Here is an 11,381-nt window from a genome sequence, read left to right as displayed (position 1 = left end):
AATCCAGCTAACATCCATCATTATACATGGTTACCAAATTATTTTTCTTGTGATCACTTCCCAAGATCCATTCTCTTAGCTACTCTCAAATATGCAATATATTATTATTATGAACTGGAGTCACCATGTTGCACATCGCATCCCATGATTTATTCATTTTATAACAAGAAATTTGTATCTTTTGACCCCCTTCACTCATTTGGCTCACCCTCTAGTGTCCACCTGAGGCAACCACCAGTCTGCTCTTTATATTGAGCTGTGGTAAGGGGTTGTTTTACGTGTGTTTCGTTTTCTTTCCTTTCTTATTTTTTTTTTTTTTTTTAGATTCCACATTTAAATGAGATCATATAGTATTTATCTTTTCCCGTCTGATTCATTTCACTTAGCACAATGCCTTCAAGGTCCATCCATATTGTCATAAATGGCAAGATAATTCTTTTTTCTATATGTCTGAGTAACATTCCTGGGGGGTGGGGGGGTTGTGCACGTGGGCGTGCCACACTTTGTTTATCCATTCATCCATCAGTGGACATCCTGTGAGGACTAAATGAGCGAATATATGTAAATCTCTTAGCCCAGTGACTGGCACATAGTAAGTACTCACCAAATGGACTCAGTCTCCTCTGAGTCCTTTCTCTTTGCAAAATATCCCTACTGCCTTCAACCATTCGTCATGTTGTGTGGTTTTCAGTCCCAGTCCCATCCCTTTACATGGGTCAGCCAGCTTTTAAATGGGTGGTGTCCCGCTTAAACAACCTTTTGATTGGATTGTGTCCAAAATTAACTACACTCCTTAAAATGTGGTCCACACAGCAGAGTGGAGGGACCACACCTCCTTGTTTTGGATAGCAGCTTTTTTGTAAGTCCCTCTTTGTGGCGCAAGACCTTTTCCATCAATACCATCCCATTAACACAAATGGCCACGTGCTGCTATTTTGCCTTGATTCATTACCTCCTTGATCTTTTTTTTATGGCATAAAAGAGGAACTTATGCTTATACCTCTTAAAAGGCACCTTTCTTTGTGCTTTGACCGTCATCGAACACCGAAGCCGATCTGAGCCGCCTCGGAAGACGTGAGGAATTGGGATAGAGTGAAGGGTTTCAGACAAGTGACCAGGCAAGAACACAGATGCAGGCTCCAGGCCCTGGGGCCCGCGGGTGCGGGGAAAAGGAGTGGCGTCCCCTTCTTGACACAGCCGAAGGCCGCGCCCTGGGACAGTGGGTCTCACCGAGACAAGTCACAAGTCGTCAGGGAGGCCACATTTACCGCGGGTCACAAAGGGCTCAGGAAGGGGCTTGTTATGGGTGCGGTCAGTGGGGGAGGGGAATGACAGCAGGGAGGAGGTGCAGCCCCAGGTGCTGGCGGAGACGAAATCCTTGGGCTTTTCCAAGGGGGTCTCCCCCATAAAGCTGCAGCCTCGGCCGGTGGGCACCCCATTTTCCAGGTGGTCAGGGGAGACGCGACCGGCTGCTCCAAATGCCTTCAGGTGGTACCCGCGGTGGCCCCAGTAGTTTGGAGGGGACCGACCACATTCCAACTACAGCTTTCAAAGCCCCTCGTGTTGACCTCAGTACTGCGGGAGCCAGGCTGAGTAAGAAGGCTTGACGAGGGTCCATCCAGGTTCACGTGTAACGAGGTATCTCGCCCACGCGCCAAGGGCAGCCCTGTCCCCACGAACTGCATGAAACACCCCATCCGCTCTATACCAGGAAGGCCAGAGGAACAAAAACAGAAACCAACTCCTTAAAAATAAATCTCGCCTGAGGCCAATTCCAAGGTTTCACCTTCACTGTGCAGATTGCTGCCCTGTTTCTTCTACTTTAAGACCTCAGTCTGAAACGTGTGATCCATTTTCCACCAAAGAATTTCATTCTCCTGAAAAGTCATTCATCCTTTCTCTGTCTTGGTTTCATAACTTTCAAGTAGAAAAAAAAAAAAAAAAAAAAAGTAGCAACATCTCCCCCAGAAGATTAGAGAGGATAAAGAACATTTCAGGAAAAAGTAAGAAACGGAAATGTACCGGCATCCTGACGCCTGTCATGGTAACAGGAAGACCCATCATCCCAGAACCACAACCTGGCAGCTTAACGCTGGTCATATTTCTAGATGAGACCAAGACTCTTCCCAATTTATAAACTAAGTTCATTCCCAGTCAACCTCAGAAGCCTCACAAGTGTTCCGCAAAAGTACTAGATTTACGATCCAAAGGCCTGGGCCTGTGAGCTACTTCCCAGCAGCGGAAAACGTTTGCAAACCATTTCACCTCTGCATCTCCACCTCTTCCTCTGCCACATGGGAAGCGATGTCTGCCTCACACTCTCGTTGTGAGGCTCCAGGAAGACCGAGCACCTTCACCAAGGAGCTGTCAACAGTTACATTATCATTATCAGAAATAAGTTCACTCGGGGGCACCTGGGTGGCTCAGCCAGTTAAGTGCCAGACTTCAGCTCAGGTCATGATCTCACAGTTCATGGGTTCGAGCCCCGCGTTGGGCTCTGTGCCGGCAGCTCGGAGCCTGGAGCCTGCTTCCGATGCTGTGTCTCCCTCTCTCTCTGCTCCTCCCCCGCTCGTGCTCTGTCTCTGTCTCTCTCAAAAATAAAGAAACATTATAAAAAAATTTTTTTTAAAGAAATAAGTTCACTCCCACCAAGAGCATCTTTACTTCTGAGCCGCACCAAACACCAATGCTACCTGATGCACCGAGCAGAAAGCACCTCCTACGTGTTTGCTAAGTTTATCAACCGATTTCCTACTTGCTTTCGAAAGCACCCTGGCTCCCTTCAACTTGAAAAGACAGCTGTCCAAGCTCTCTGTCTGAATCGCCCCCCAGTAACTGCTCCATTCAGTTTGTAGGGTCCTATAGAAAGCACGGGGGTCTTTTCCACTTTGCAAAAATTGTGGTGAAATACACAAAACATAAAATGTAAATTGTAGGCATCTCCATGTGTACAGTTTAGCATCATTAAACGCATTCACGCTGTTGTTCAACCATCACTATTATTCATCCACAGAATTCTTCTCACCTTGCAAAACGGAAACTCTGTTCCCATTAAATACTAACTCCCCATTCCGCCGTCCCCAGACCCTGGCCACCGCTTCCATCTTCTGTCTCTATGCGTTCGAATATTCTAGTCCCTCCTATAAGTGAGATCGTACAGTATTTGTCTTTCTGAGACTGGCTTATTTCGCATAGCGTAATGCCCTCAAAGTTCCCCCGTGTTGTAGCATTTCCTTCCTTCCGAAGGCTGGATCACAGTTCATCGGACGTGTATGGCGCGTTTGGCTTAACCATGGATCAGTGCACACCTCGGTTGCTTCCACGTTGCAGCTGTTGCGACCAACGCGGCGATGAACGCGGGGGTACAAGTACTTCTTTGAGGCCCAGCTTTCGGTTCTTTCGGGTGTGTATCCAGGAGCGGAATGACTGGATCAGAAGATGATGCAGTTTTTAACTTTTCTGAGGAAATGCCGTCCGTTTTCCACAGCGGCTGCACCCTCTTACATTCCCGCCAGGAGTGCACAGGGGTTCCGGTTATCCCATGTGCTTCTCAGCACTCGTTGCTTTCTGTGCGTGTTGTTTTTGTTTTTTGTAGTAGCCATCCCCATGGGGGTGAGGTGCTATCTCATTGTAGTTTTGGTTTGCATTTCCCCGATTAGTGATACTGAACACCTTTTCATGTGCTTACTTCATTTGTACATCTTCTTTGGAGAAACATCTATTCAAGTCCTTTGCCCATTTTTGAATCAGGTTGCTTTTTTTTTTTTTAATTGTTGACTTTTTAAGGAAAAAAATTGTTTTTAGTGTTTATTTATTTTTGAGACAGAGACAGAGTGTGAGCAGGGGAGGGGCAGAGAGAGAGGGAGACCCAGAATCCGAAGCAGGCTCCAGGCTCTGAGCTGTCAGCAGAGCCTATCGTGGGGCTTGAACTCACAAACCATGAGATCATGACCTGAGCTGAAGTGTCGGCCGCTCAACCAACTGAGCCATCCAGCTGCCCCTGTGGAATATCTGTATCTATATATATATGCATATGCATACATATTCACATATATTCATCTACGTGAATATGTATGCATATGTATATATGTATATATATATACATAATATATATATGTATTATTTGCAGAATTATTATCTGTTCTAATAGTTCATGTGTGTTGTGTGAGTGTGTGGAATCCTTAGGGTTTTCTCATATAAGATCTCATCATCTGCAAACAGAGATAACTTCACTTCTTCCTTTACAATCTTGATACCTTTTATTTCTTTTTCTTTGCTAATTGCTCTGTCCTGAACTTTCAGTGCTATATTGAGCAGAAGTGGTGAAAGTGGGCATCTTTGCCTGGTTCCTGATCTTAGAGGAAATGCTCTCCGTCTTTCACCATTGAGTAGGGTGTTTGCTATGGGTTTTTCGTATATGATTTCTAATATGTTGAAGTAGATTCTTCATAGCCTAGTTTGTTGTGTGGTTGTTTTTCATTTTTTGGGTTTTTTTGGGTTTTTTTTTTTTTTTTTTACCATGAAAGGGTGTTGCATTTGCCAAATGATTTTTCTGCACCAACTGAGATGGTCATGTGGGTTTTTTCCTTCCTTCTCTTGGGGTGGTGCGTTACACTGATTAACTTGAATATGTTGAAACATCCTCGCATTCCAGGAATTAATCCCACTTGGTCAATGTTGTATAAACTTTTTAATATGCTGTTGAATTCTGTTCGCTAGTGTTTTGTTGAGGATTTTTGCATCCATGTTCATAAGAGATGTTGGTCTATGGTTTTCCTTTCTTGTAGGGTCTTTGTTTGGCTTTGGGATCAGAGTACTGTTGGCCTCATAGAATGAGTTAGGAAGTGCTTCCTCCTCTTCAATTTTTTGGAAAATTTTGAGAAAGCTTAGTACTAGTCCTCCTTTAAATGTTTGGTGGAATTCACCAGAAAATCCGTCAGGCTCAGGGCTTTCTTTGTTGGTTTTTGATTACTGTTTCAATCTCTTTAATGTTTCGGTTTAATCAGATTTTCTTTCTTCATGATTTGGTCTTAGTGGTTTCTAGGAGTTTCTCCATCTCATCTAGGTTACCCAACTTATACACTGTTCATCGTGCTCTCTCAAAATCCTTTTTATTTCTGTTGATTTGGTAGTAATGACCCACTTTCATTTCTTATTTTAGTAATTTTAGTGTTCTCTCTTTTTTCTTTGTCAAGGTAGCTAAAGATTTGTCAATTTTAGAGATCTTTTAAAATACTCGACTTCTGTTTTCACTGATTTTCTCCATTGCTTTCCTATTTTCTATTTTGCTTGTCTCTCCTCTACCCTTTATTTCCTTCCATGTGCTAGCTTTGGGTTTAGTTTGTTCTTCTTTTTCTAGTTCCTGCGCCAGGCCCTTTTGTGCACAGCTCCCACAAAGCCTGCTATTCCTCCACAGCATGCTGTTCCTTTTGCCTTTCCTGCACATCTTTTCCAGCATGGTTTTCCCAGCCCTACTTTATCCTGACTGGCCAACCAAGAGATTATAGATTCTTAGAAAATACGCAACAAAAGAAAAGAAAGAGCAGCTGCAAAGGAACAGTTCAGCAGATTAATCTAAAATTTCTGCTTACAACACACAAATTTCACCAAAGAGGATTCAGTTAATACACTCTAGATGCATCTATTAGTTGAATATAGTCATTCGTGTAAGAATCGTGTAATTCTTTTTTTTTTTTTTTTTTATATTAGCAATGTTTTATTTGTTAAATTGTGGATACAAAGCTATTTGTTACATACATTTTTATATGTGTAAACTAGTTTAGAAACATTTAAAAATTGTAAGAAAATGTCCAAATTTTGTTGATTTTGCATCTCAGTTGAGATAACATAGGGATCTTTTTTTCCTACAAAGTGGATGCTATTTCTGTACAATTATCAATTTTCTACAATGGGAGTATGGTACTTTAATCATGTTACAGGAAAAAAACTGAGAAACTATATATTTTTTAGGAAGCAATAAATGGTTTTCATAGAAATTTTAGAAAATATAGGCAAGAAAATTTAAGACTCTTTCTTAAGTTTTTTATTTATTTTTGAGAAGGAGAGAGTGCAGGGAAGAGGCAGAGAGAGTGAGAGAGAGTATCCCAATCAGGCTCCACGCTGTCAGCACAAGAATCGTGTAATTCTTAAAGTATTCATGAAATTGTATGCTGCAGTAATAAGGCCAGGAGTCAAGTCCAATTTATTTGCCTTATCGTCACTAGGATTACAAAGCAAACTCCCACAGGAGATGGAATCTCAAATTATTAGATTTAACTCTCTGCCAGAAAGTAAAAACATTCTTTAAAATGTGTATTATGTTGATAAATAAATGTTATCACCCCAGTGTTCTGGTTTAAAATTTTTGATACTTTAAATCTGGGCAAAATCATATCCCTGAACGTTTTATTCACTCCAGTAGTTCCAAAAAGCTCTACTTCTACTGACTCGACTTGCTCTGATATCTCTGCTGCCCTCTCTTCTGACCCCAAAATTTTCTGTAATTAAGTAAAGTACTGACACTAAAGTTATGTACAGCTCATGCAACTGCTCAGAGAATTTCCACAACGCACATTCCCAAGGCCTGCAAAGCCCGCATGGGACCGACGGATCTCTATTTTTTTTTTTTTTTAATGCAAAAAAGAAATTGACAACTGTACGTTTATACTTTTCTCCCACTTGCGAGAACTTTATAGAAATTATCTCACAGATTCTCATAACCTTGCAAGAATTGAAAAAGAAAACAGATGCTTAGGAAACTGAAGAACAATCACCTAGCAAAACAGGAGCATGTGGTTATTGGATCATAAACCTGGGCCGTCTGGTTTGATGGGAAATCATGAGGACTGACACTTCGCAGCCTGAGACAGGTCAAGTGCTAAATTCAGAAGCAGAAACTCCATTATCTATTCCTTCCTTTCTGCAGTGTAACCTGTGCTGGAAATACTCACCAGAGACGTTGAGAAGTTAACAACTTAGACCCGCTGAGCTGGGGTCTGCAGTGAGAGAGGTGGGGGATGTGGAGTCAAGGGCAGAAGAAGATCAACACTACGACTCTTCACGCTGGTTCGAAAACCTCAAGATGAGAGTTTATTCAAGACAGTCATCTCATATATAAACTGCTAAGATTCTGGCTCTGTCTTAAGAAATCCTCAAGAAATATTAAAACACCAACAATAATGCTATGTAGCAAATACAGACACTGTCACTTGCTAAGTAGCCCCAAAGTGTTTGGGGAGCAGTGGGGAGGGCTCCAAGGTGACTGATAGTAATGTTTCTGAAGGCATTCGGCTCCTAAATGCTCTTGGGAAAATACTGGTCTGGGGTAGAATTTCAGTACATGACGCTACCTGTAAACTTTGGACTTAATCAAGGTAGGGCAGTTTTTAAAAACAGAAATGCCCTAAAATCACGGAATCAAACCCCGTTGCCAAGAAATTCAGCAGAAACTCACACACATGTAGGCTTTCACAACAAAACAGAGCCCTGCTCCTAAGTGTCCAAAGGACACTCGCCTCCACCAGGTGTCTGATTACATCTCTTAAAAAAGTGTGCACAGAACATTTACGACTGTGCCAGAAACTATTTAAATTACTATGTTTTTTATTTACTCACTACTGTCTTCATATGAAGTAAATTGTGTCTCAAGTGTTTTTCAATTAATACTTTGTAATTCAGAACAGGCTGCCACTTCCTCCAGTGGACAGAGATTGGCATAGAGCTCGGCACAATCAATTCTTGGGGTGGAGAAAGTTCTCATCTCCCTCAACATCCAGCCTACGGTCTTGTATGAGCAGAATTCTAATAAATAGTAGTTGAATTAATTTACAAAAATAAATACTTTCACAGAGGAAGTAAAATACTATGCATTGCCAATTAGTTTAAGTAGGTAACGAACGGTACTGCCTGTACTGGTAATTTTAAATCAAAAGAAAAAATAAGGGTTTTTTACCCATCTTAAACTTGGGTGCTTTAAGAAGAGCTCTCACATGATCACACACAAGATCACTCTGGGCTGCCACCTCCAGCAAGGAGATAAATACTCAACAAATATTTGTTGAACTTCCATTAACATCTGCAAAGTGCAGATTTAGGCAGATTCCATACAGGTCTCAGAAAAGTAATTCCGGCCCTGACTACCAGGGGGCACCCTAAGCAAGCACATCTGAGTGGTTCGTAGAGAGGAAAAGAGGACCGAGTGGCGCCTCTCCAGCACCCCCGTGTGAAGCATTCCTAGCTCAGAGAGCCACTGTGCAGTCAGGTGTCTGTCCACGGTACACCTTTCCTGCAAGAAAGGTTACTAGCACATGGAAACAGGACCTGCCAGTTGAAAATCCAGCTCGAATAAGTTTGGCGTATGTGCATATGTCCATACACATCGACATTTCCCCCTGAAATTATCCCGAATACCATCTTTCCTGAAACTAAATGAGAAGCAAACAATCTTTACAATAAAAAAGTAAGTCACATGGTTAAGATCTTAGTTGTCGACCTGAAAATACACAATATGACAGGTAAGGTAGACAGACTAGTGTTTTCTTAATTTTGCTAGTCTTTATACGCTATCATTTTTAATGTTTTTATTGTAGTAAACCATACATAACATAAAATTTACAATTTTAACCATTTTTAATTATACAGTTCTGTGGGACCAAGAACATTGTTTGCTCTGCAACCGTCACCACTGTCTGTCTGCAGAACGTTTTCATCTTCTCAAACTGCAACTCTGTTTCCCCTAAACACGAACTCCCCATTCTCTTTTCCCCCAGTGCCTGGCAACCAACAATCGACGTTCTGTTTCTATGATTCTGACTCCTCTAGGCATCTGATACAAGTAGAGTCATACAGTATTTGTCTTTTATTTTTGTGACTGGTTTATTTCACTTACAAACTCCCAGGTATCCGATAAACCAGTCTCAGGGATGAAAAGTACAGCATAAAGTATTACAGTCGATAAGACTGCAATACCTTGGTATGGTGGCAGATGGTAACTACATTTACTGCTGTGACCATTTCACAGTGTACATAATTGTCAAATCACTATGTTTTATACCTGAAACTAATATTAATACTGTATGTCAACCATAGTTCAATGGAAGATAAAAAATAGGGGCACCTGGGTGGCTCAGTGGGTCAAGCTTCCCACTCTTGATTTCAGCTTCGGTCATGATCCCCTGGTTGGTAAGATCAAGGCCGCACAGGGACTCTGCTGCCCCCCCCCCCCCCCAGCCTGCTTAGTATTCCCTCTCTCCTCCGTCTCAGCCCCTCCCCCGCTCGTGCGCTCTCAATCTATCTCAATATGGATAAACTCTATCAATTAATTAACTAATTAAACAGAAAATTATTTGAAGACCTGGTAGAGCAGTATTTTTCAATTAAAAAAAACAAACTAAGTCTACATGACCATCACCTGCTACATACATAGACCTTCACGTTCTACAAGGGAGAAGATATTTTAAGATGTGATTTCAGAAGCTTAGGGTTTTTTCTTCCCTAGGATATAACCTTCAGTTCAGATCTCTCCAGGGAAAGAAGATGGCTAATCAGAGCAGATCCGGGCTCCAATAAAGCAGCGATCGGAAGCTGCTTCGTGGAAATTTGAAAACAATCAGACTCTGATTTTGCCACATTCCCGCAATAAGTCCATCACTCATAAAGGGAATTCCGAGATCATTTTCAGCCTCTAGAAGGGTCAACAAAATTCAGTCAACTAATATTTATTAAATATCCTGTCCAGGCCAGGTCCCGTGCTAAACCCTGAGGATGCAAAAGCGAATCCTGAGAAGCGGAGAGAACACTTAAACTGAGACAATCATAGACAAGGACGGGCTTCCTTTCTTGCTCAGTGGGCTTTCGTGGTAGGCTTTCAAATGTGCGCGATACCAACCGTGGGGAGGAAAGAAGATACGAAAACCTTCACCCCAGTCTGGGGAAGCAGGCTAGGCCTCGCCCTGGCATCTGGTCACGAGGACCGGCGGGAATGAGTGACCTAGGGGGACACCTTCCCTGTCCCCCAGGCAGGGCCAAGTCTCAAGTGCATCGGAACAAGTGCTTTAAAAATAAGTAATAAATAAATAAGAATCCCTATGGCCGCCGGCTAAATTAAGTGTGTTTGATGGGAACCAGGCTCGCGGCCACTATTTATAGCTCCTCGGCTCCCTTTCCGGGACGCGCTCCAGCCTGCGCCTGGGCGCGGCCCCCGACAGCATCCACGCCGCGGCTCTGGCTTTTCTGTGGCCGATGTGGCCAGCTTAACTGGGAACCCCATGCGCAGTGGCCCCGTCCCGTGCCAGCCATCTGGAACCTGCGTCCCCGGGCGGCGGGACGCGGGCGGGGCCGCGGCGCCCCAACGCCCACGCGCCCCACGGCTCAGCAGCGCCCCCAGAGCCGCGGGTCGGCCCCGCGAGGGCAGGCGCACGTGCGCGCGAGGGGTGCCCCGGGGGCGGCCGAGGCGGAACCCGGGCGCCCTTCGATCCCGCTTCCGCCCCTCGCGCGCGCGCTGAGAACTTTCAGTGGAGAACAGACCCGAGGCCCGCGGGAGCCCCGCGGCGGGAAAAAGCCCCGGGACCCACATCCCGAGTGGGAGGGCGCTCTCGTGGGTGGGGGCGCGGGATGCAGGTGCGGTGGGAATGCGGGGCCGGTGCGGGGTGACGGGGGCAGGTGCGGGTGGGAATGCGGGCCCGGTGCAGGGTGACGGGTGCAGGTGCGGGTGGGAATGCGGGGCCGGTGCAGGGTGACGGGTGCAGGTGCGGGTGGGAATGCGGGGCCGGTGCAGGGTGACGGGGGCAGGTGCGGGTGGGAATGCGGGGCCGGTGCGGGGTAACGGGGCAGGTGCAGGTGGGAATGCGGGCCCGGTGCAGGGTGACAGGTGCGGGTGGGAATGCGGGCCCGGCGCGGGGTGACGGGGGCAGGTGCGGTGGGAATGCGGGGCCGGTGCAGGGTGACGGGTGCAGGTGCGGGTGGGAATGCGGGGCCGGTGCGGGGTAACGGGGCAGGTGCAGGTGGGAATGCGGGCCCGGTGCGGGGTGACGGGGGCAGGTGCGGTGGGAATGCGGGCCCGGTGCGGGGTGACGGGGGCAGGTGCAGGTGGGAATGCGGGCCCGGTGCGGGGTGACGGGGGCAGGTGCGGTGGGAATGCGGGGCAGGTGCGGGGTGACGGGGGCAGGTGCAGGTGGGAATGCGGGCCCGGTGCGGGGTGACGGGTGCAGGTGCGGGTGGGAATGCGGACACTGTGGCGGAGCGCGGGGTACAGGCGCGGAGTGGCGGCACGCGTGGTGCGGGGGCAAGTGCCGACCGACGGCGCACGAGAGGCGGTGCGGGGCGGGGAGCGGCTGCTCGCGGGGGCGCGGGACGGGGAGCGCGGACGGGGAGCGCGGGCGGGG

This window comes from Panthera leo, chromosome A1 (genome assembly GCF_018350215.1).
Source record: "Panthera leo isolate Ple1 chromosome A1, P.leo_Ple1_pat1.1, whole genome shotgun sequence".
Lineage (NCBI taxonomy): Eukaryota > Metazoa > Chordata > Mammalia > Carnivora > Felidae > Panthera > Panthera leo.
This window is presented reverse-complemented; position numbering follows the sequence as displayed.